Below are 25,231 nucleotides of genomic sequence, written 5' to 3'. Positions count from 1 at the left end.
TCTGCCTTTTGCACCTTCAGCAGCTGGGTAGTTTTTGAAGAAAAAGTGCTCAATTTGCATCCTTAAGCCTCCTCCATCTGCCTTATCTGTGGCAAAGCTGGGCTACTTGGAACCGTGGGCCGTGCTGTATAATCTTATTTTTACACATGGTCAGGCTGTTTTGCTGCGTGCCATCCGAAATGCAGCCTTCCTTTTTGGAAAGCCACAGAGCGACCACGAGCTTCCCCCGAGGTGCCCCGAGAACAGGGAGCTTTTCAAACGGCCCGAGGAGTAAAAATTAGAGGGGTTAGAACGTGGCAGCAACAGGAAACAAAAAAGGGGGAGATGGAATCTCTCGGGGCCTGTCCCCCAGGCAGCTGAGCTGGTAGAACACCTGTGGTGGGGTAGGATGACAGTGAGAGAAGCAAAGCAGCCACTTGAGGTGTGGAGGGCAGGGCTTGAGGAGCAGAACATGGTTTGCTCTATGATCTGCAAAATCCTGCAGTGTAGGGCAGGGGAGGAACACCCAGCTGTCCTACAGCGCTTGGGGTGCCCCTGGCAAGCAGATGGGGTGTGCCAAGGTAGGCAACTCTCTGTATTCATGTTTTGAACCACTTGCTTGTGTAGGAGCAACAACATCTTGGGCGTATTTTAGCGGACTTGTGGTGGTGGTGAGGATCTGGTTGAAATCTGTACAGGGATGTAGTGGTGAGGTAACAGCATCTCCTTCATCTTTCAGACTTTGCCATCTGCAAAAGGAGGTTATTTTGCCAAAGAAAACTTTTTGGAAGGTGTGGAAATTCAGTCAGAGCTGTCCAAAAGTGCCTGAGGATTTTGCACAGTGTTTCTCTGGGTCGCACTTAACAGGAGAGACCATTTACAAGAGCATGGAGCAACAGGACAAGGGGGAATGGATTCAGACTGAAAGAAAATAGGTTTAGGTTGGATATTGTGAAGAAATTCTTCCCTGTGAGGGTGGGGAGGCCCTGGCACAGGTTGCCCAGAGAAGCTGTGGTTGCCCCATCCCTGGAAGTGTCCAAGGCCAGGCTGGAGCAACCTGGACTAGTGGAAGGTGTCCCTGCCCATGGCAGGGGCTGGAAAAAGATGAGCTTTAAGGTTCTGTCCCACCCAAACCATTCTATGACCTGAACAAGTTGACCATCATCACCAACACCAGTGAAACAGAACATACAGAGACTGAGTTTGTGTTTAAAATACTTTACCAAGGGCTGTTAGCAAGCATTTAAAGCCAGCTTTGATCAAATAGAAAACTGACTTTGCACAGTTTTAATTGTTGTCTTCGTGGAGAGACTGAAGGAGGTAAATTGTGAGAGTCTGGGGTATTTGCAGAGTAGAGCAGCCCAGAACTAACTTGGGTTCCTCAGCATGGCAAGCAAAATTCAGGTGAGATTTGTAAGTCCTAGTTTGAAGCGTTAGCAAATGTGAGATGTACCAGAGAAGATTATTTAGCTTTTAATTCAGAACTGCAGATGGCAAGTGAGTAGTATCTACTAGGGTTATTGAGTCATTCTCTCAGCCTCTTTATTTTTTGGTTTCATTCATTATACTCTGCTTAGCTGGTGGATGGTCAGTGATGCCATAAAATAGAGGCCACCTCTGGTATTTACAGCATTCAGCTTGTTTTCATGGTTCCCTGATAGTCTTGTGTCTCTGTTTACCCTCTGTGCCATCCTCTGAGGGTGTCAGTTGAACAGCCTGGTTCTTGTTCCTCTTAAAGGATTTCCCCCCCTCCCCTTCTTCTGTGCTTTTGTGCAAGCCAAGTAGCAGCCACTTTCCATTTTCCTAGTGGTACCTAAGCAGTAAGGAAGGCTGGCCACTGGCCAATTCATTTAAACCTCTAGAATAATAGTTTGCTCTCTAATGAATACTCTGGCTTTAAATCTCTCCATTCAGTCGTGGTGGCACTCCTGAAGTTGACAGGTACTTATGAGACGCTGAGGAAAGGTCATTTGTTGGGTGTTACTTTCATTGATTTGTCCAGAGAACCTTCCAGTCATTCCTCCCAGCTCTTCAAAGGCAATAAAAAGAGAAAAAACCCAGGCAGAAAATTCATTCATTTTCTCATATTTGCCTCAGAAGTCACAAATAACCCATTTTAAGGAAGAAGTTTTCTGTTTTCTAGCAGATATCCCAGGATTCAGCTTCACAGTTGGCATCATATTGTGATCAGGGAAACTGAGGCACAGAGGGAGGGGAGGGTTTGTGCAGAACATCAGCCCTGGCTGCTGATCTTGGACTGGAATTTGGGTGTTCCTTGGGACTGGCTTGCAGAAAGCTGGAACAACACTGCTGTAACTGGATTTATTGCTGACTTCATCCTCCTTCCCCTGTACCCATAAATCAAACGCTACCATTTTCTTCCTGAAGCTGGAACTTAATGAACCTAAAAGCAATCTGAGGAAGTAGCACAAAAACTGGCTGTGCTGAAGCCCTGTTCCATTTACAGAGGAAAACCAAGAGCGTTGGCAAAGTTAATTTTGCTGTAACTTTAATTTACATTTACTTTACACAGGGGTTGCCAGTCATATATTTCAAGAACTTGATGCCCAGGAGGATAAAGTTTAGAGTGACTTGGACATCTCCTAAACCTTGCTGGGAGGGAATGGCTGCTCTTTGGGTTGATGGCTGGGCTTGATGGTCTTTTCCAACCATAATGATTCTTTTATCTGCTTGCAATGGACAAGAATGGGCTGAAATCACACAGTTTTGGACCTCATTCTGAATTTTCCTTTGGGAACTTAGGTGGTTGGAAGAGATAAATGTGATCAATGTTTGTGCAGGACCTCTCAAAATGCTGTAAGGGAAGAGTAGAAACCTGCCTGTGGATGTGGAGCTCCAGCCACTGCTCCCAAGTCACTGGAATTGCTCTTGGAAAGCTGAATGTGTGTGAGAAGAGGATGGAGAACTGTTGGAAATTAGGGCCTACAGCATTAAAAATGGGAGGCTGAGTAAAAGATCCTTTGTCAGACCAGGTCACCACAGCAGAGTCACAGAGATCTGGGGATCAGCCTTGGCATGGGTGGCACAGAGGGCAGGGAAATTGGGGTAGGAGAAGGGGACAGAGGGGTTTGGTGTTGTAGAATTAAAGCCAAAGTGAGAGGGAGTAGGAAGGTACCAGAAAAAGGGTTTGTGTGGACCTGCAGGTGGGGCTGAGAAGTTGGAATCTGAAGATAGTGCAGAAGAAATCAGTGGAGCAAGGAGTGCTGTGGCCAGGGCAGAGCATGGCATGAACAGGAACATTTCCAGCTGCAGATAAGAGCAGAGCATGCCCCAGGTGAAGAGTTCTCAGCCCAGGGAAGTTATTAAGTGTCTGAATTCCTGGCCCTTGGCCTGAGGACATTGTTAAGAGAGGAATGAAGTCAAGTGTGGACCCCTACTATGACTTGGCTGAATGATATTTAATATTTAAGCCTTTAGAAGTGGAGTGAACTGTGTGGGAGCTCCTCTTAAAGAAGGAGGAGTCCCTGGTGATGGGCTGTGAGCATTCTCCATGACTTCTGTTCAAGGAAACCAGCAAATGGGCTTGGTGGGAAAAGAAACTTTGGAGAATTGATGCTTTTCAGTTATTATTCCCAAATCCTAATTACTCCTCCTCTCCCCTTTTGGTTTGGTTGCAGCCAAGGGTGGGAGAGTTTGTGGCTCTCGGGTGATGCAGCATGAAGCTGCTCAAAAGCAAAATAATACCTGGTTTGGTTTTTCCTGTAGCAGTTGTACTTTCCAGAGGACAAAACATTCTGTTGGATTAAGGGGAGTGGAGGGTTGGGAAAAGGAAGTGACTCAACCCCCAGCAAAATGATTTTGTGTGGACAAAAATGAAACCCAGGGTCTTCTCTTGATGGAGAGAAATTGGTCAGACTGGAGCATTTTCTCCAGGGTACAGGATGGAAAATCTGGTTTAGAAATTGGCCATTTTGCTGATCAGACTGTCCCAGGAACTGAAGGTTATTTGGGAAGGAAACAAAGTGTTAGTCCAAAGATGACTGAAGTCGCTGGAATTCTTTCCATGGGAGCAAATCTTTGTGTAACAGGCAAGATACCACTCAATGAACTATTTCCCAGCTCAGTCCTCAGGCTCTGCAATAAATAATAACAGAGAAATAGTGCCCTTCTTTCACTGCATGGTCACCTGTTGGGTTTCCATACAGAAAATGGTCCATATTGGTGATAAGGAGGGGTCAGACTCTGTGTTATGACTCTGTGATCTATATATACCCCTGAATTCTTTCCTAGGGTCAGTTGACTCCTGTTTGGAGCAGGAGGGAAGAGAGAAAAAATGGAGGTGAGGTGGAATTGCAGCAACAAAAGAGAGAGAGGAAGCAGAAGGTATTTACTTCTCACCTGCTACAAATTACCCTGCAGCAGAGAGGAGGAGGAGGAGGAGTGCTGGGAACAAAAGGCTTTTCTGAGGTGCCACTCACCAAGGTGGGAGCTCTGTGCTCCTCAGGAGTTTGGTTTCCCCAGACAGCCCCATCCTATGGAAGGGCTGGGAAAGGGGCTCCCTGGTGACACTCAGGCTTTGTCCTGTGGCTGGTCAGCGTTTTGCTGGCAGGGTAATGTTACAGTTGTCCCACAACTCGTTCCATATTGGCGTTTGATCCTGGCAGAACGGGGAAAAAGCTGGTCAATACGGTTCTCATTAGCCAAAAAAGCTGGGCCATGCTGGAGTCATTAGTAGTTTGTTGATTGAGTTAACTCTGCAAGGAGGGCTGCGACTGATCATCTGCATTCTCATTAAATATCCCTCAGTCTGGGGGACTTTGCTTGGAAGACAGGAGGAATCTTGGTTTCAGCCAAGAGCACCAGTTTTAAAATGTCTCTGGGCTTTAAAGCTCCAAGTGTATAATTAATATCAGAGATGGGACGGAGGTGTAACGCAAAAATAATCTTTCACTGAAGCGTTGCTGCTCAGGGTCATGTTTCAGCCCAACACAGGGGCTGAAACTTGAATCCAAATCTAAACTTTGTTAGTGCTGCAACAGGGAAGTGGTGAGGGCCTGTGGCTGGAGGATTTCCACTTGGAACTGTATTGGAAGGAAGGAAGCATTGCTGTGCTTCATTTAAAGATAATGAGCTACAGCAAACCCCCAACCAAAAGTCAAATTCACTTCATCTTTGCCTTGCTCATGAGCGAGTCAATAAGTTAAAAAGATCTATATAGAGAGAGGTGATATAATTTCACTTTCAAGAAATGGGTGAACAGGAGTTGCTGAGGAGTGTTACCTTGAAAATACATCATGATCACTTTAAACCTTGCCTATGTCTTTCAGCTTTTGAAATGCTGAAGATCACATCTTGAGGGAATTTGTTCGAGCCTTTGAAGTATTTTTATGTTAGGCCCCTATGGCAGAAGATTGTATAGATCAAGAAAGTACTGGGTAGATTTATTCACAGAAAATGCATTTAAATTACCCAGCTATACGGGCTCACATTCTTCATTTATAGCCTGGTGTCTGGGCTCTGAAATCCTCCCAAGAATCGAGGTCACAGAATTTGAAAATGAGCTTCTGTACACCATATTTCTGGCCTTTGGGATGTAATGGAGCCTGCACTGTGTGGTAAATTGGAAGGAATTCAGAGAAGAGCAACAAAAACAATTAAGGGCGGAGAGGAACTGACTTACATGGAAAGATTAAAGCGTTACAAATTTGTGGCTTGGTGGAGCAGAGGCTACTGCAAGTCATTGGAAGGTTCTGGAGGCAGGAATGCAGCTTCAAAATCCCTGCTCTTGTCTAAACCTGTTTTTGTTTGTGTGTTTGTTTTAAAGAGAAATCTTTTCAGAGCAATATCCTCATCTGGTGCAACTTAGAACAGTCCCAGTGAAAACAATGGAGTGAAGGGATCTGGGCCAAATTATACTGTCTGAAAGTGCAGCCTCAGTGCTCCTTTAAAACTGGCACAGCAGGAGTGCAAGGGGTAGTTTAAGGAGGCAACTGGTGTTTTAACCTCCTGCAAGGCAGTTCCTGATATATTTGGAATACAAAGGGGTTAAAGGCAGATAATATTTGGCAGATAATTCCTTCTGTAGCACCTCTGCCTCGGTGATGTCTGTTCTGGGGCAAAATGCTGGCAAAGCAGGGCTGGCAAAGCTTAAAATTTCATTTAATGCTTCAGCTGAGTATTGGCAAAAGGATGGACTGAAAGGACATTTTTTTTACCTTGTTCTTCATGTGCTGCTGCAGAAATGCAGGCAGCTTTTAAGCCAGTAAAGTCTAATATAGTCCCAGAAAACGTGGGATGTTGCCATGAGAAGCACTGAGGAGCTGCAGGTGTAACCCACTCCTGGGTGTACGTGGCACTTGCACAGAGGAGCAGTCTATAAATACCCCAGCTACTCAGCGTAGCTGCTCAGAGTAGGTGTAGCAGCTCATGTTTTCAGCCTTCCCAAACCCTTAGTTCTGTCCTTGCTGAGTTGATCAGGGTGGTGGCAGCTCTGCAGACACAAGGAAGGAATTGTTCCCAGTGGTCCACAGGGATTGAATTACAGTGAGGCTGAGCAATTAAACACGTGGGCTGACTCGGAGGAAAATTAAGTGTGAAGCCCATTGTACTGAGAAACAGTCTCAGAAGGGAAGTGATGGAGGCCCTGTTGCTTGGGATGTGGTACTTTTCGTAAGGATGGAGTGTTAATTGAAGCATCATGGCCAGATTTTAACGGGGAAGTTAATTTCTGGCTCCCTTGCCTGCTCCTTGTTCCAGCTGGGGAGGGAGTGATTCCATCCCGGGGCTGAACTCTGGCGTGTCTTGGCTGCACTTGGAGAGGAGCTGCCACCTTTCACATAAGGGATTGCTTTTATGGGATGGGTGAAGCTGCCAAGGAGCAGAGGAAGGAGGTGGGAAGGTGGCAGCTACTTCATGGAAGTTGCTACAGATCCCAGTTTCCTTTGGAGTTCATGTGTGACCTTCCCTGGGGGAAGAAAGTGGCCAAACTTCTCAAACATCATTAGGACTAATTTTCAGTCTTGCCAAAAGCTGTGTGGGGACTGTGCTGCCCACCCTGATTCCTCTGGGTCAGGAGTGGGGCACAGTGACCTGTCAGACACATCCTCCCAGTGATATCCAGCTCTGTGGAGGAAGAGGAAGAAGAAGAAAACCCCACCCTCCCGAAATGAGTGTCTGGAAAACAGGGATTTTTGAGTGTGTGAATGAGACAGTGGCAGGAATACGGAATGTGGACCGAGGATGCCAGGGGAATTGTTTCCATAGAAACCCAAGCACGGAGGCTCACATGGCTCCCCCATCTCAGACTTACAAATTCATGTGATTACCTTAATGGTCAACATAATGGATTGTAAAAAAGGGGTTGGGTGATGAGTAAAATTTGCTCTGAGTTGGTGGCAGATGTGGGGAACCTTGTGCTGGAGCCCTGGGTGAGGGCAGCTCAGAGTGGCTCCTGTGCTGGGAGTGTGTGACTCTGAGGGGCTGCAGTAAATCAGGACTAACTCCTGAGGACTCAATGGCATCCTACTGGTGTCAAACAGAGGGAATCAGGCCTGGTTTCTTTTAATTAATTTGAGGGGGGAAAAAAAAACCCCTCTGCATTTGTTTTCTTGGTGCATTGTTCTCCCACCTTTGTTGCCTGGTCCTTCTGCAGGGCTGGAGACAAAATCTTGTGCATGTGAATCAACAGAGTTCAGAAATGCCCCAGGAAATGCTGGTCTGAAATGTTCTCACATGCCAGATTTTATGAGGGGCCCCTGGGAGTCTGTTTTCTTCATTTGCTCGTGGAAACATCTCTTCTTGGAAAAGCCAAGGTGTTTAGGGCTAATTTATGTTCCTCCACCCCTTCAAAGAAACCAACACCTAAAAGTGGTGTGGTTTTGGATGATGGGCTTAAATGGCTGAGCTTTAACATTAACAAAGGGCATTTAACTTTTGGGTTTAGGAAGTGAAGGTGTTCTGGGTTTTTATGGGTGGCATTTCTAGGGTCTGGGCATGATCCTGGGTGAGCTCCAGGTGATCCCCTGGGAATCAGGAAGGATGAGACACAATCTGTGGGAATACGAATTATCAGGGATATGCATCCCAATAGCTCCCATAAACCCCCAAATGCAACACCCATATAGGAGACAAATTTTGAGTGGGAGAAGAGGCTGAAGTAGGTCAGAGAACCCAGAAAACACCAAGTTTCAAGTCCTAATGCAGATGTGTGGCTTGGGCTGCTCTGACCATCTCCTGTGATCCTCTGCTTTGATTTGGGCTGAGCTGACTTGCTCTGTCTGATTTTATTTATTTATTTTTTTTTTGAAGCTTTGAACCCACAAACTTTATCTTTAATGACAGTCATTTGTGCTCTATTTAGAAGACACTCTGTGTGGAGGGGGAGAGAAGGGCTGGAAATGGAGACAGGACAATTTTCCACGTGTTTTGCAGTAACATGTTTGTGAGCCACTGCCCTGTTATCCAAGAAATGGCTCCACAGCCAGAAGTTTATGTGATGTTATTTTTCTGGGTGCATTTCTGGGGGTTGGGGGGGAGGGGAGGAAAATAAAGGCTAAAATGATGGAGGAAATGGCTCCCATCTCTCCTCCTGGTTCCCCCAACCTCTCAGAGCTGTCAAAAAGTTGCTGAAGGCCCTGAAAGGCTTAAGAGTAACCCAGGTCCAGGCTGGTTTGTTGGCAAGCTCCTGCAGCTCTGAGAGGAAAACATCTGGGCTGTGGGAAGGTCAGCCAGGAATGTCATAGCTGCAGATATGCAAGGCAATCAAAGAGCTGCAGGGTCCCACCCAGGAGAGAGGAGAACCCCAGAGGCAGCTGAGCCAGAACTGAGACAGGATTAACAGGGGGAAGCATTTCCCCCTCAAACTCTGTGTATGAGTTCAGTGCTGACCCCCAACCCATGTTTGCCTGGTTTAGAAACACCCTCCCTGGGACTAACAGGTGAGATTGTTCTTCCATGGCTCCTAAATTACAAGGTTTTTTTGTGGTGAATTGAGTAATGTTTGACATTTTTCTTAAGGACCTGGGCTGTGGAGTGTGTCAGGAGCCTTGAGGTGCCCTAATTCCAGATGGAACCTCTGAATGATACTAAAATCAAAACGTTGGCTGGCTGATTTTCTTCCTAGTGGCCAGCACGGGGCTGGGTTTGGGGTCTGTGATGAACACAGGGGTGATCACCCAGGGATGTTTTATTTACTGCTGCACAGAGGCTTTTCCTGCTCCTCACCCCACTGGTGTGGCTGCACAGGGAGCTGGGAGGGGACACAGACAGGACAGGTGACCCCAGCTGACCACAAGGATATTCCACACCATGATCAACACATAAATCTGAGTAGCCACTCCTGACTTCCCAAAACAAGGAGAGAAAAGGTGCAGCCTGTCCCCAAACCCTCCCTCTGAGCAAACATCCTCTCTGCCCTGAGTGCTGTTGGAAGTAGAAGGTTGTTGGTTTACTGATGGTTTTTCCCCATCAGTTAGTGAGAAGTGCAGCTTGAACCAACTTTGTCAGGGTTTTTAATCTTGGGGAGACTTTTTGCTGAACTGCCTGTGCATAGGAAATGTAATTGGTTGCCAGCTCACACTCCCCTGACCCGTTTCCAAAGCTATTTCATTTGATTGTGTTGGGTGATCTTCCTGAAATTATTTCTTGACTTTTATCTGAAATCCATTGATAATGGTTATTTAAGCTCTTTCTGTGCTATCTGGTTGTTTTAATTTCAGGCAGTACATCGAGGAGTTTAAGTGTGTATTAGTTATCATATTGATGGATCAGCCAAGCAAGGAACATTTGCAAATTCACATATTCCTTTTCACTGACCTGTGATAGTTGAAAGATAAGCCTCTTGCATGCCATTAGCAGTTGGAGCATCCATAAACATTTCTTGGTGTGTTTTGACGTTGTTTTGGAATAGCTGGGACTATTTACATGTAGATTTTTTTTTTCCCCTTGAATCCATCCTAAAATACTAATTGCCTGTTTGGTTTGCTGTTTAATGCTTTTATTTAATGCATTTATTTCATGCTTTGCCTTTAAAATAGCAATGATTGAGTTTGGGCTCAGTAGACTCAGCCCTCAACTTCTGCAAAAGCAAACCCACTGATGTTATTTTGGTGTGAAATAACACACAAACAGCACCAATACTCTGCTTGGGGTTGATACAAGGAGAGAAGGAGAAGGAAGAAGTAAGAGATTAGAATCACCAGAGCTAGAGGTGCAAAAACTTCAGTGTTTTGTGTTACTCTGTTCTCCACGTGGAACCAAGGCAGTGTTGGATTCTCCAGCAAATGTGGTACAAAATTTCTGGAGCCACAGATAGATCTGAAAATGGAATGAGTTTGGGTGAAGTCAACGGGCTTTGAGAATGATTGTTGGAAAGAATCCGGCCCCTGGAATGATCTGGAGGGGTTTTGTGGTGTGGCACTTGTTGCTTGAGGACAAATGAATCTGTGTGTCTGTGGATTTTCCATAGGAACATCCTCAGGAAACAGGGTGGGTCAGCTCCTGCTTGGCTTCTGAACTGTAGGTCTGTGCTCAGCTGCTGCCAAAATTTGGTTCCTGTGGTCAGGTGTACTCTGAGTTCAGTGTCTGATGATCTTTTGACTGTCTTTTTGCAGTATGTGTGATTTTCCCACTGCTTCACTTCAGCTTCTTTCAGATGTAACTCTGTTAAAATCTCTTAAAACTGGTTAAAACTTGGTAACTTGATGATACGTGATGGAAGGAGATACCTTCAGTCTTTAATTCAGCTGACCCAGATGTGGAATCAACAGAATTATATTTACACCCTCTCCAGTAGTGTTGTGAGGCTTCATTCACTCAAGTGTGCAAATCACTTCATGATTCTTGGAGAAAAAAATATAAAATGAAGAGCACAGGCTGCAGGAGAGTGGTAAAGAATATTCTCCTGTTTAAAATTTCACAAGCATCCTTAGGTCTGTCCCACAGCACCTCTCTCGATCCCTGGTAACTGCACCAGGAGTTAGATCTGGTCCTTAGGCAGGGAATTAATCTGGATTATTCTTACAAAACACATCTCAAGTGAAACTTTTGCCTATATTTTTCCCAGAAGATTCTTCTCTTTCAGTCCAGAATTTTATCAGCAATTCTTATGCTAACAGGGGTCAGGAGATGAGATGTTTCTCACGTTACACTTGAAGCTTCTCATGAATAATGGCCTGTATCACCTCTATTGTCTGTCCAAAACATAAGCAACCAGACATAAGGCCAGAGGAGAAATTTAAAGAGTGCTGAATAAACCAGCAGGACAGACCAAGAACTAAGATAGTCACAGAGTGAAACAAATACAAGGTGGAGCAGATGGTTATTTGGGGAAATATCCAAGCAGATTAACTACTAGGCAGCTAGAGAATGAGTCAGTCCCTGGTTAAAAACTACCCTGAAATCTTCAGAGCAAGAGGAACAGAAGCACAGATGAACATCACTGTAGCCAAAATAAATTAGAGGTCATTATTCCCCAGTGAATTTTCTTAAGTGTTAAGTAGAGCACATCAGGCTTTTCAAAGAAATCTGAGGGGGGTTGCCACACTTAAGACCATCACTTGCTCCTGTGCAAGGGCAATCTGTCCATTTGGAAGCAATTTTTCCCATTAGTATTGTCCTTTTTTTCTTCTTCTTCTAATTAATTTCTTTGCCTGTTTGGTTCTTATATATATGTATGTGTGTATTGTGTATGGGGAAAAAAAAAATAGCTGCAGTTTGGGCAGGGTGAGAATCCCAAAATGCGTGGGGCTGGAAATTGCCCTCATGGAATTTTTAGTTCCCCCCCCCCCCCCCCCCCCCAAAGCCCTTCAATCTTTTCCTTCAGTGAGACTGCAGCTGCCATCTGATTTGTATTTATATATGCTCTTTATAGATATTAATGCAATAACAGATTAAACCTAAAGTAACTGTTACTACACAGAGACATCTCAGGGGGCTGATCTTGCAAACACTAATGCCTCTGAATAACTTTAATCTTGTGCATTGTATATTTGAATTTAATGGGGACTTCTTGCATGCCAAAGTTTCTCACATTTGTGAATGTTTGCTGCAACTTCAGACTTTCCCCATATGTTGATGTCAATTTGTTTTTGCAACCTCAATACGGTTTAGAAACCTAAGGCTCTGATCACGGTTTGTATATGGTTTTTTTCCCCAGTTCTTCAGACTTCTTTGGGCCAGGTTTTCAGCTGGAAAAACGGGCTAAAACCTCACTGCTGAACCAACTTATTTATACCAGGCTAAACTTGCCTTACAAGGGGTGTTTTTTTGGGTCTGAGCAAGCTCATAGATAGTCTGAGTTACAGGGGGGTAACGCTGTTGTTACAGCATCAGCTTCTCAAAACACTTTCTGAAGGTGAATTCCTAAAAGAAACTGGAATAAAAAACTGGGAAAATGATCTGATAACCCAGTAGTGTTTGTATAAACAGCTGGAAGTGTCCAGGACACAGACAGGGCAGGTGTATCAAACTTGCCCAGTGCAATTGTTCTCTGATCTCTGTGTAAGGTAAACTCAGAGTTCAGACTCCTTTTGTTCTGCAGGATCATCCATTCTGTGGTTTTTAGGTGCCAAAAGCTGCTTAGAGGATATTAATTTTACCAGGTTCCTACAAAATGCAAAGCTTTGATAAAACCACTTCAGATCAAACAAGGCTGGTCTTGGAATTCTTTGGGGGGGACACCAAAAATCTGTTCCTCTTGGACTGTCACAGGTGTTTAAACTCAAGGGCATCCTCCAGTGAGCCAAAGCAGTGTATAATCCTGATATTCTGCCTTGGAATCACACTCCCAGTGCACACTCAGCCTGTTGTGTTCCCCTGCAGAAAGCTGAGCCCAAACACCAGTGGTGAGTTTGGAGTTCAATGATAATGGTAATTTTCCAGGTTAATGGAAGGGGAATAAACTCTTCCACAAGGCAACTACTGTGACCATCTGCAAAGTCTTATTCCTCCAGGTTCAACAGTTGATGTGGGACTGATGTACCCTTGGAGAAGAGGTGAATTCCCTTTAGAAATGCAGCAGCTGACTAAAAGAACACTGATGTGTCTGTGTTTGCAGTTAAGGCTCAATAACTCTTGGCATAAATCTGAGAAGCATCTGATAGGACCTCAGATTATCCCATCTCTCATCTTTTGAGTGAATAAGACTTATTTCTTGGCCCACAGAAATGTAAAGAGATTTTCTTTATTCCTGTGTCTTGGCATTATTTAAAATTAGGCTGGTTTTCATAAGAGTTATCTCTGTATCTGTCAAAACTAACTATATATATAAATATATATACAAGTGTAGGAGAGGTAGGAGAACAATAAGAAGGTGAGAACCAAGGTAACAAGCCCAAGAAAATCATTAGGCACTTGAATTAATGAGATATTTGCTTAAGTAGCACAAATAACATTGTCCATAACCTTTTTATCACAACTCCTGAGGTATTAAAGGAATGCACAAGACTTATCAGTCTGAACAACAAAAAGTCACATGGGATGGTTAAAATACTGACTGAGGCTTTTCAAATGTGATATTTTTCATATTTCATAGGATTTTCAAGAGTTTTATCAGTTTTAGGCTGCTGCATCCATGCAGGAAATCCCAATGTTTGTTATCCAAGGGCTCAGACACTTTGGAGAGGTCTAGTTTTAAATATCTAAAAATTAGGAACTTGGGGTTGTGCTGGTCAGTCAGGATCTCTTTGTAACCAATGGAGAGAAGGGGGGGCATGTCCAAAGAGTGAATAACTTTAAATATTTTAGATCCTGTGGTAGGAAGAAGTGAGTTGTCTGTTGGAATTGTTGCTCTTTCCATTCTTTATGGAGGGAGACCTTGAATAGTTGTGATAACTGATATTTTTACATCAAAACTTATGAGTATAATGTCAGCCCTAAACATGTAATGCCTGTATTTTAAAAGTTTAGTCATTGGGAGATGCAGATAAAGGCCCTGTGAGGGTCTTTTGTTGGTTGGTTTTAAGTAGAGTCCCCATCCATGGGGTATTCCTGAAAATCTTCACAGCCTCTGTGGGCACTTGCACAAGTCTTGAAGGGAAAACCAAGAAAACAAGTTCTTTAAAAACAACTAAATTAATTTGGTTAATTTAATGCCCAAGAAAAACCAGCCCTGGGGAGGGACCAGGAGCTAATTGCTGCTGTCTGGGTGACAGAGGGCTCTGGGTGGCACCCACGGGTGCCCAGGGTGGTGCTTTCTTTCTCTCTTTGGTGGAGCAACCTCCAAATTTCACTGCCTGGTGGAGCTGGGAGTCCTGCTAGGGTTTGGTCTTCCGAGGTTACACCTCCAGGAGGTGCAGTGGGGAAATAAATCCACTGTAGGGCTGTTCCTACTGTTCCTGTGGCTTTGAGATGAGGAGAGGCCAGTCAATAAACTCCTCTCTGTGCCTCCTCCCTCTGTGCGTGTTCTTATCCTGTTTCAGACGGACCTGAGGGTTGGAGATTGTCCTCAGAGCACCAGATATCCTGGGAGCTGAATTTCTATATGAATTGGGAGCAGAAGTGGCCCCCAGAGCTCAGGAGTGTGGCAGCAGAGCTGGTCAGATGTGCTCAGAGGAGCCGCAGTTCCAGTGCCGGGCACCCCTCGGGCTGGCAGGAGAAACCAAAGCTGAGGGCTGCCAAGATTTGTATATGGGAGTCTATTCTTTGATCAGGGGGTGAGATCAGCTGGTGGAGAGAGCCCAGAACACGACTGAAGTGCTCTTTTTAAGTCTGGGGCATCCTGAGGAATGGGAAGCTGGGATCAACCCCCACCCTGGGCTGTGACTCCTAAACCAGTGCTCCTCAACCCTGTGTCAGTCCTTCCTACAGGACCCTGTGGACCCTCTCTCTCATTTGGGTGCCTAGGAAATATAAAATTTTCCCCATTTTCCCTGCCTCTTGTGGAAATCCCTCCCCTTTCTTCAGATCTTACACCATGTCCAACCTCTTCCAGCCTTTCAGTCCCATCCACGTCCTCAGAATATTTTAGCACCTTGATGCCATTGAAGGTCCCTTCCAACCCATCCCATCCTATGATCTCACTTTTCCTCTGATTTTCTTCTCTGCCTTTTAAGAATATTGTGCTGTCAGATAATGGTCTGTAAAGGGCAGGTGCTGAAATACTGAAATACCTGCTGTTATTTGGATGGAAAGGAGGTGATTGCAGCGCTCTGGATTTGGAGGAAGCTGAGGTGGGATTCCAAGATAAGGAGACACAAGGGAGATTTTATAGGTGGTGTCTGGGTAGCAGCATCCTTGTTGAACTGATTGTTTTAATGCTGAGCTGTAATTGTGATATTAATCATGTGCTTGAGCACCAGGAGCATTGGGAAGGTGCCTTTTTAGTTACAGTAAAAAGCAGGAAAATGAATAATGGCTGTTTAAAATGTTGGGATTGAACCCAGGACCTTGGTAGCTGAATTCCCAGAAATGTGGGACTCCCAAAGCTTAGATCTGACCATGACTTCGAGCAGTCCAGGTGGCTACTTTTTGTGTCCTGTCTGCTGGCAGGGGCTGAGTGAGGCCCCACAGCTTTTGCAGGCAGATGCATTTCCAGGAGCCCAGATGCTGCCGTTGCCCAGCCACCAGACAAGGCAAACAATCAGAGAAGCCTCCTCTCCAGCAAATCCACTTGCAGTGGTCGCTCCCAAAGCTCCTCTGAGAGAGAAGAGGAAAAGGAGCCCGGGAATCCCTGCTGAAAGCCTGTCCAAACCCATTTTAAATGTAAAAAAATGAAGAAAATAGCAGTGTGTGAGTCTGTCTGCAGCCACAGCAGAGGGGAGCAGATGTAAGCAAGCCTGCCTGTGCCTTCTGAAGCTCTGTGAGCTCCTGGAAGGCAGCCAGTGCTGAAATAATGGCTGGAGGCAGCACCCCTTTCTCCCCTCTGCCTGACCTGCTCTCAGACAAGACATTTGTAGGTTATTAAGCTGTGGGCACACACTGTGCCTCACAAATGGGCAGAGCAGGGCACTGTTCAGGGCTGCAAACCTCCAGTCACGCCGGGGGAACCTTGTGTTGTGTCAGCAATGCCACCTGCCCCAGCTCCTGGGCTCAGGGACTGCGTGGAGCTGCTGAATCTTGGTTATTAAATGCACAAAACTACCTGGGGGTGTTCTGAGAGGGCCTTGGAGGTCATTGAGGAGTGTGTTGGTGCTGCCACTGTGCTCCAAAGCCTGCTCTTCCTGCCACACCTACAATTGTGTGCCTTTATGTCCCCTGCACAGAAAGGACAAGATGCAGTGATGTGCAGTATAAATATTTTGCATTCAGCTTCCTATTCAAAGTTCCCTTTTCTCAATCTTACCACTTCTCCCCCTCCTAGATTCCTTTTCTCCCATTTCTTTAGCTCGACTCTCCCGTGCTTTATCGTAAATGAATTGTCTTTGCTTGGGCACGATTTATTTATTTATTGTCCTTTGTCTGGGCATCTCTCACTGTGCTTTAGTTGCAATTATTTTGCAAGTCAGCTCGTGGGCATCATCCCATTTGCCCTGGTGTTTTCAGTTCCCATCCTGGGTGCTGGAGCTGGCAGCCTGTGTCTGGCTCCATGTGTGCCATGGATGGGCACATTCAGCTGCAGCAATAACAAAGCTGGTTTTTGGTTTTGTTTTTATTTTATTTTTATCTGAGGGTGCTGCTGAAATTTGAAATTGCTGAAATCTGAGCATAAAAGATATTAAGAGGCAAAGCCAGAAATGATCCTTTAAGAGCACTCCTTGATATTTGGTGAAGTGAACCTTGAAAAACCTCCCTTGTTTCCTGTTGTTCCGTTCCTTGTTTTCTCTCATAAAGGCTTTTTTTCCCCTTTCCAAAATACACAACCTCCCTGGAAGTCTATTGCTCCCAAAAGAAGGTCTTGTTGTAGGTTTTGACCCAGGTCCATCTCCTATCACAGCTGCAGCTCCTTCCCTTTGAGGTAAAGCCAAAGCTGCTGAAATAATGTCAGTGCTGGAGATCGGGGCCTTCATCTGCCCCAGAGGAAGGGTTAATGCTGCTGGGAGAACTTCTCCTCTGCTTTCCTGCCCAAGGCAACACGAGGGGATCTTTCAGGAGGCCAAATTTGTCCCTCATCACTGCTGACCCACTCCTGTCTCCTGCAAGGTCCTCCAGATCACTCCTTCCTCCCAAGCTGCTTGTCAGGTGGCAAAACCTGTCGGTTTGAGCTCGACGCTCAAAGAGAAGGTATTTATTTATTTTTTTTAAGGCACAAAACCTGCCTTTCAAAAGAAAGGCAACTCCAATTGAAATCCTCTTACCAGTGGCCATGTTCTGGTTAACTGCAGTTTTCCCTTTCCCATCGTGTTCAGCTCCTCCAAACAATCCCCCCCGCGCCCGCAGTGAGGGAATTGAAATGTGCTTGGCAGCTCCAGCCTGCAAAGCCTCGATAATTTTTTGTCATTGATCCAAAAATCTTATGCCAGTTCACTGACGTGAGGTCACTCTAATTTCATCCCAGGGCTGCTGGTAGAGGGTGGTTTTTTATTTTTTGTGTGTGTGTGTCCCGACTGCCCTCACCCCCTGCCCAGCTCTCTGCCCCCACCTCGTTTTGTTGGAGGTTAATCACTGCGTGAGGTAACTCCATCCTTGGCATGTGTTGTGAGCTGGAAATCTGGTGGCTAATTACTGCCTTCAGAGCAGAGGAGGAGGCTGCAGAGTCCTGCCCTGGGAGGGACTGTGCTCACATGGCAGGGAGGACATCCCTGGCTCACACCAGGCTGAGCCTGGATGAGAAACAGGCTCCTCTTTATAATCTAGAGCATCTACTCGGTGCTTAACAGCAGAAAATACCTGTGTGGAAGGGAGACTGTCCTGCTTTTAAACACAAAAATAATTCCTGTGTGATTTCTCCTTTGAGCATTCAGGGCTTGGGGTGACGCCGAGGCTTGAACGTCCCCAAAAATCTCGCTGGGAGGATGAAATTTTCTTTTCTTTTCTCCCTTTCTGGTCACGTTTTACCACTGGAGTTACTCAGCGAATTAATAGGTATAGAAATGCAAAGCTCTTTTCTTATTACACGCCATCGATCTGATTGCAGTGTCATTAATTGAAAGACTGGGGAAATGTGATGGATGGTTCAGTTCAGGATTCCACATTCGTTTTGGCATAGCCCTGCAGGAGAAAAGCTGCATGAAGCTGATTGAAGGGCTCTTTTTGTCTGACATGAATTATTCTTTCATTGTCAAACCTTGTAACAGCATTCAGACATAGGGAGATTTACAATGTGAAATCCTAAATGGGGTCTATTCTTAAAATAAAATTAGAAAAAAAAAAGAAAGAAAGAGCTTTATCTCGCGACGTCGAAAATAGCTACGTTAAAAAAAATAATAAAACAACCCACAACTATTCCTACAAATTAAATATCTCCTGCAAAACCCAAGGGGCTGATGTTTCTCACTTAATTTTAAATTATTCCAATGGCAAGGCCTTAAATGAATAAAACAATTGCTTTAATCACATAACGGTTGTCAACATTTTTATTACACTCAAATATATTTGTTTGTCTGAGAGGGTTTGTTTGTTCTCCCCACTGCTGTCATTTACCTAACAGAACCATTAGCTGGGGATCCTCCTCATCCTGCAAAATGAGACCAGGTTTGCTTTTTTTCTTTTTGGGGAAAACCTGGCTGGACGTTGCCGAAATGCTTATTTAAGGAAATCGTTCTGTGTTTTAGAAAACATTACCAAAAAAAAAAAAAATACCACAAAAAACCCCCATCTTAGTGTTGTGTGCAGAGTTTCAGCTTCTCCCAGCTGCTGTCTGCAGGCAGCTCTTGTCAAATGGCTTGGTGGGGTTTATTTTTTTGCTGTCGATCCGCGGTTAAATTCTTGTTCTTTTTGCGGGTCGTAAAATTTTTTTCCAAAACTCCGAGAAATTGCCTGCCGGTGACGGGAGATACAACTCCTAAAAAGTAGCAGAGGGGCTCAGCCCCGCTTGGCTTTGCCACGCCGTGGCCTTTGCAGAGTCGACGAAGAGTTTTTTGAATGCCAAGTAGCCACCCAACTTGTAGCCTCATTTAGGAATAAAATACTGAAATAACATTATACGAGATGGGAATCAATGTCATGCCTCTTACAAATGCTGGAGCTGGGAGAATAGCTAGATTACACAGAGCAGGCAGATTAGATGAAGAAGAGTATTCGATTACATTCCAGCTGATTAGTGGTGTCTATTCATCTGCGTGGGGCTTCTTTCTTTCTTTTTTTTTTTTTCTTGAAAGAAAGCTGACTTATTTTATCTGAATTGGGAGCGTTTGAAGGAGTGATGGTGCAGATGAAGAGTGAGAAGAACACTCTAATAGTTCTAATAGTGGTAAAAATACGCAGCTCTCTGCTTTAACCACCTTCCTCCCTCAGCCCCCGTGGCTCTGGGTGCCCAAGTGTGTTAGAGCAGGCTGAGAACTATAGGAACGAGCACTTTTAATATTATTTAACTACTTTTCAGCCTTAGACAAGCGTGGAGTGGTTGCTCTCTGATTGAACCCCTAAACAAATGCCCCTTTTCCACCTGAGCTGTGCACTTGCAGGCGATGACACCGGCCCCACGAACTAGATGAGTAATTCCCATTAAAAAAGGGGGGAAAAAACCAGCCTTTCCAGAGCCTAAGAAATAAACGGCATCGATGGGAAATGTTGTTCTCATCCCCCGCCCCCTCCCCCCTGCCTATCTGCATGTAATACCCTCCCGAACGTGGATTTTTTAAGGTCTCATTGTTCGGCGAAGGGGCGAGAATTATTTTGGGGTTTTTTTTTTCAGCAGGGTTTTTCCTGCTCTGGCGCCGGTGCCACCGCTCTCCTCGCTCTGGAAACCTCCTTGTGCTCCTGCAATTCCCGAGCAGCTAAGTTTGGAAATGAAACTGCCTGGCGGGTCAGCACAACCCCCTTTCTCCCCCTCCTCCTCCTTGAGCTTTTTGGAGCCCGTTATTTGCTTTATTTTTGGCTGTACACCCAGCTCTGGGACGCTCACACCCAGGGCTCCTCGAGGGGGCAAAGCCGGTGTGAAACTGCAGCTTTCCTTTAACCTTCCAGCCACTAGACTGGTCCTAAAAAAAAAAAAAAAGGTGAGGGAGCTGGGGAGGGATTTCTTTAAGGAGGTGTTAGTTATATTTTAAATTTATTTATTAATTTTTAATTTTTTTTTTTTTCCCCCTTGTGCCAGCCTGAAGCTGAATAAACCCGACAGTTTCTCCGAGCCCCCAAAAATCAGGAGGAATATTTTTCCTTCGGTGTCACTAATTAGCCTCCCACGGAAACTGATATAAGTAGAAAGGGAGCTAACGAGAGGGTTGTGCAGCCTTGCAGGACTCTGAGCATATTGCACGTGAGGGGGGTGTGGGGGGGAAGAAAAAAAAAAAAAAAGGCTTCATCTCAGCAACAAACTCCTAATTTTCGGAGTTGCCCGCACTTGGAAGCGCGGGGTATGTGATTTCTGCAAATTAAATTAGAGTTGGGAGCCGTGGTCGCTCTGATCAGATCTGTGTAAATAACGTTGTCCACAGCCTGTGTAGTCACCTCTGAAATGCTCTCTGGATATCAGCCTTTTCTTGTGCTCGAGTCAGGGTGGTGGTGCTGGATTTCGGAGCCTTTTCCATTTTATTCGTTTTGATTTTGTTCAGGGCTTTTTTTTTCTTCCTTTTTTTTTTTTAATTTATTTTTATTTTTTTTTAGCCCATTTTGACTCTGACAGTTTTTAAAGGTGAGGCTCATTTTTGTGAGGTTAAGAAGAAGGAGAGAGTCAAAGGTACCGTATCTTTCTTCTTAATTGTTTGCCTTAAGTCTAAAACATCTGAAAAACACCCTTAAAACGGTCTTAGAAGTAACAGTCGCTTAATTAATAAAAATAGTAACAGATTTAGCTTACCCTCTTTATGGACTTAACTTCAGGAAATTAGGCATCCACTCTGTCTCCTCTGGAATAATCAGCTTCTTATCTAATATATATGAAATGACCAAATACATCTTACATCATTTGCATCTTTAACTCAGGAACAATTGCTCAGAAAAATGGAAGCAACTGCTACGAGAGCAGAGAATCTTGTCGTTTTCAAGCCTTTAAGCCACCCCTTTATTTCCCTCTAGTTTGGCTTAATTTCCTTTTATTGTGTCGTTGGGGGGACGAGAATATACAATGCCATGGCTAATTGTGTTACTCTTCACATTAATAACCTGCAACTTTCCATCCCGACGAGCGAGGAGCACGGAAAAGGCAGAAACAGATGCAATTATTTGGTGCTGGCTAAGTTACTGTACGTGACCCAGGTGCTGGAGTACTATTTGCATGTGTTTCTCACCTTTGTTCACCCAGACACATGGGGATCTCGAGCTATTGCTGACTAATTGATAGTTGTAGTAACTGCTATAGGCTCCTTAGATTAGAAATGCATGCAGACGTGTGTCTTGATTCAAACATTAAGGAACACACACACTCTCACTTACTTACATGGGCAGAAAGTCTTCATACTATTAGAGGTGTGTGATGGAGATAGCAGGACATAAAACAGAAGAGAGAGAGACACAGAGGGAGAGAGAGAGACAGAGACAGAGAGATGGCATGCAGCATATATACCCCTACAAATAGTTCTAAAATGCGTTTGCAAATGCAGAAGTCTTCAGAACCATCCAACAGTTCAGCACACCCTTTTTATCTCTTCTCTGCGGGACGTCTCCATCCAGATTACTCGAAAAAAAGCGGAAAAGGTGAGAGCTCTGCCATCTTAGCTCTGAATTCATCTGATTTCCTTTTTTTTTTTTTTTTTTTTTTTTCCCCCCCCTCCTCTCCCCTTGTATTCCTCATGCCATTGTCCATTCTTATGATGGCAGCCGCCCTTGCTCTTGAATGCAAGTGTCACAGCGGGAGCAAAAAGGGTTCAGGGCTGCATTGTCAAAGCCATGGTTGCCTATTGTTTCTTAGCCTTTCACTGCTCTGCTTTTCCGAGCCTCTTTCCCTATCAGTGGCCCCTGTCAAGGGGAGGAGTAGGGAGAAAATTGCAAGAGTTAGTCGTCCTTTTTATTGCACACTGTTATGATAAACAGCCCAGCAATACATCCCACAAAATTAGGAATTATAACGACGGGACGGGATGGGGGGGGGGGAAATAATTCTATGTAAGTTTTTTTTTTTTGGCGTTTTGTCGCTGCCCTTATGTGTCAAAAGCTTGGTTTTCCTTAGGAAAGACTTTTGTTATTGGTGTTTTGCCCAGCAAAAAATAGAGGCAGCTGCAAAGTGAACAGTGAGCTATTTAGCCACAAGGTAAAAATTTCCTGTTGCTATTTGGATACTGATGCTTTTCAATTTTAAGGGTGTGTGGGGGGGAGGAAGCATGACTGAAAGCATTTCTCTAGCTGTCCATTCATTCATCCATCCATCCATCCATTCATCTGTATTTCATGTTTTAAAGGAGATTGCAAATGATTTTTTAAAAAAGGCCGGAGAGGCTGCTTGCGAGTTGGTTTTGTTGGGGAAAAAAACATCTCAGGGTAGGATGAGGTTTGTGTTTCAGGTGCTCGAATCTTGTGCTGGGGGAAGGAAAGGGGAACGACCGTCCTGCTCGTGCCAGAACGTGCTGGTTCGTCAGGTCATCTAAAAGTAAAATCTTGTCACAATTTCTTCCTTTCATGGGGGGGGAAAAAAAACCCCAACAATATAGACAGGACTTTAAGTGACATTTAAGCATGTGTTTGATTGTCTTGTGTGCACCAGGCCAGCTTTGCCAGTGCTCCAAACTTCAGGGAGGTTACAAAGTCGTGGCCTCGAAAGTTGTTGTTTTTTTTTTTTTGTTTTGCTGCGTTTGATATCAAATTGTGTAGAGAATAAAATGATTTCTGAAATATGGCTTGCAAGGAGAGTTCAAACATATTTACGTGTTCAAGTTGGAAATACTCTACTGATTTCACTTTCAGTATTTTTTTTTTCTACTTTAAGAAAGTGAAAGAGGAGCAAATGCAATTTCGTTTATGCTTTTAACTGTTTCCGTAAATAGGAGCATCTTTTCAACCCTTAAATTTATACTTACTGTCCTCAGTGTACAGTATATTTAGCAGTTAGGGGATTTATTTTTTAGAGGTCTATTATTACGTTATTTTGACTGAGCTATTCTGTGATCACAAATTATTAAAAGAAAACGCTACAGACCGTTGAAATATGTGCTTCTTGAGCCTGAATATCTAAGTCATTGCAAATGTCTAGTGCTATTTTGTCTTGTCTAATAATACCAGGCAGAGTGCTTTCACAGATGTAAATATGGTTTAAGAAGCTTGCAGGGAAATACTCCTTAAACTGCTGCACAGTTGGGCTCTTGTTTTGGTTGCATTTCAGAATATCGAGTTGTCTGAGCCTCCCAAATGATTGTTGTGAATTTAGTTTGAAAGAGAGGGGCGAGATATTTCACCTGAATTCACTCTTAACTCTCAGAACCCCGAAACAGGAGCGATTTGGTGATTAAATTCTCTCATTCCATCCCACAGACAACTTGCTTTACCTTTCAGTGTTTTTTACACGTATATATCGTCCTGCACCGCCACGTTCTAGGTCAAGTGTGTGTCTGTTTGGAAGATCTTTAGGTTTGAAACTTTTTGAAGAAACGATGAAAGAACTCCTGGCCTTGTTTTAAATCAGGCTCTGAATGCAGCCCAGGCCACCCTGGGAGCACAATGTTTAATTTCCATTCGACATCTGCCTTATATTTCCCATTGCAGGCCGGGCTCGGCGTGGAAGGGGAGCGCTTATCGTTGATAAAAAGTTTGGCATCTCTTTTGTCAGGGGTTGTAATTTCTGTTCTCTCAATCTGGACTGTCATTTTGTAAAAAAAAAAAAAAAAATCTTTTGTCACCGGGGGAGCTGAATGGAAAACCTGGAATGTGTAAGAGATTAAAGAAATGGGGGAAGAGGATTGGAACGTGTGGAGCGATTCCGAGCGCTCTTGGCTCTCGGAGACAGATGGTGCCTAATCCTGATTTTTCCTTATTCCAGTGTAAATTCCGAGCTGTCCCACTGAATCCACTGCTGAATACTGATGAATCAGAATCAGGCCTGGCTCATTTCTTTGCTTTTTTTGAGACTGTGGGCTTATCTGGCAGTGCTTTATGCATGCACAGCTCTCATTTTACACTCCTGATGAGAGATGCCCACTGAGTGACTTGGTGCTGATTGCAAACACAGGGGTGTAAATCCTGGCTTTCACTCATTCCTCCTCCTTTAGACGTGCTATCAGTCTGACCTTCCAGGATCTAGGAATAAATATTTGAATAACTTGATGTGTTTTCTTTAGGTAGGTCCGGGGAGGGGAAATATTATCCTCTCCAAAGGGCTGGGGTGGAATTTTGCATGTCTGGACATTCCACAGGGGCAGTGGGAATGGTGGTGGTGGTGGCTGAGATGTCAGGTCTGTCCTGGGAGAAAAAGAAGTTTATTCAGCCCAAAGGCAGGAACATTTGGCCCCACAGACTTATTTTTACTGCAAAAAAAGGTGATCCAGGGGGATTGACTGTTACAGCCTGGGGATTGAGAGAACTGTTTCAGGTAGAGAAGGGAAAACTTCACTCTGTGTTTAATTTTTTTAAGTGGATTTTTATCTCCTTATTAATCAAACCTACCTGTGTTCATGTTGATTTTAATGTAGGAAAATAAAAAGGCTTTTTTTCCCCCCTAGATCCATCCTGTAATCCGAGGATGAAATGCTCTGTGTGCAGTGTCAGCTCAGGTCCCAGGCACCTATTTAACTTTTCCTTGTGGGATTTCAGTGAAGCACAACCCTCATAGTCCTGCTCTACATAGGAATAAATGCATCTCTCTTTTTCTCCCCCCCCCCATAGGAGTAACTTGATGACTTCAGTGGGAATTGCTCTTAAACAAGAGAGAGAAAGGGTCACCTGGATTCTCCTGGAGATGGGAGTCAGGGGCACAAGTCTCCAGGAAGGCACAAGAAGAGGATCTCAAATGCTGCCTCTTCTCCAGAGGCTCCATCCCACATCGAGGTCCAGGCAAGTATTGTTTCCCCTGGTTGGAGCTTTACTGGTGAGTCCTTACAAGGGTTTGCTTCTCACACAGGGAAATGGTGTCACTGAAGTTTTGTTTCATAAAAATTTGATGAGAATTTGCTTCATTAAGCAGAGGGTGGGTTCTTGTGCCCCACAGGCCAGTGTGGCATTGCACTCTTAGGGAGAGTTTATATGGTCCTAGCCAGGAAAAGCTGAACCACTGGATTATTAAGCTTTTGGTAATTCCAGATCCATGTCCTGTTACCAGCTGAGACACACAGAGGTAGAGCAATCTCACTTGAAATCACTGGTTAGGTGACCCTCTGCATTTCCAGGCCTTTTG

The 25,231-nt window shown here is 44.5% G+C and overlaps 1 long non-coding RNA gene across 1 annotated transcript in view; it reads left to right on the top strand.

Annotated features, from left to right (window-relative positions):
* Positions 1-24,885, top strand: part of LOC113953016 — a 35,764-nt gene extending 10,879 nt beyond the window's left edge. Inside the window, exon 3 of the long non-coding RNA XR_003529720.1 lies at positions 24,724-24,885. This is a non-coding gene — a long non-coding RNA (uncharacterized LOC113953016). The remainder of the gene's footprint in view (positions 1-24,723) is intronic.
* Positions 24,886-25,231: the final 346 nt, after the last annotated feature.

Source organism: Corapipo altera, unplaced genomic scaffold (genome assembly GCF_003945725.1).
Source record: "Corapipo altera isolate COAL_440 unplaced genomic scaffold, ASM394572v1 71, whole genome shotgun sequence".
NCBI lineage: Eukaryota > Metazoa > Chordata > Aves > Passeriformes > Pipridae > Corapipo > Corapipo altera.
The sequence above is the reverse complement of the archived record's forward strand: the minus strand, read 5'-3'. Positions and strand labels throughout refer to the sequence as shown.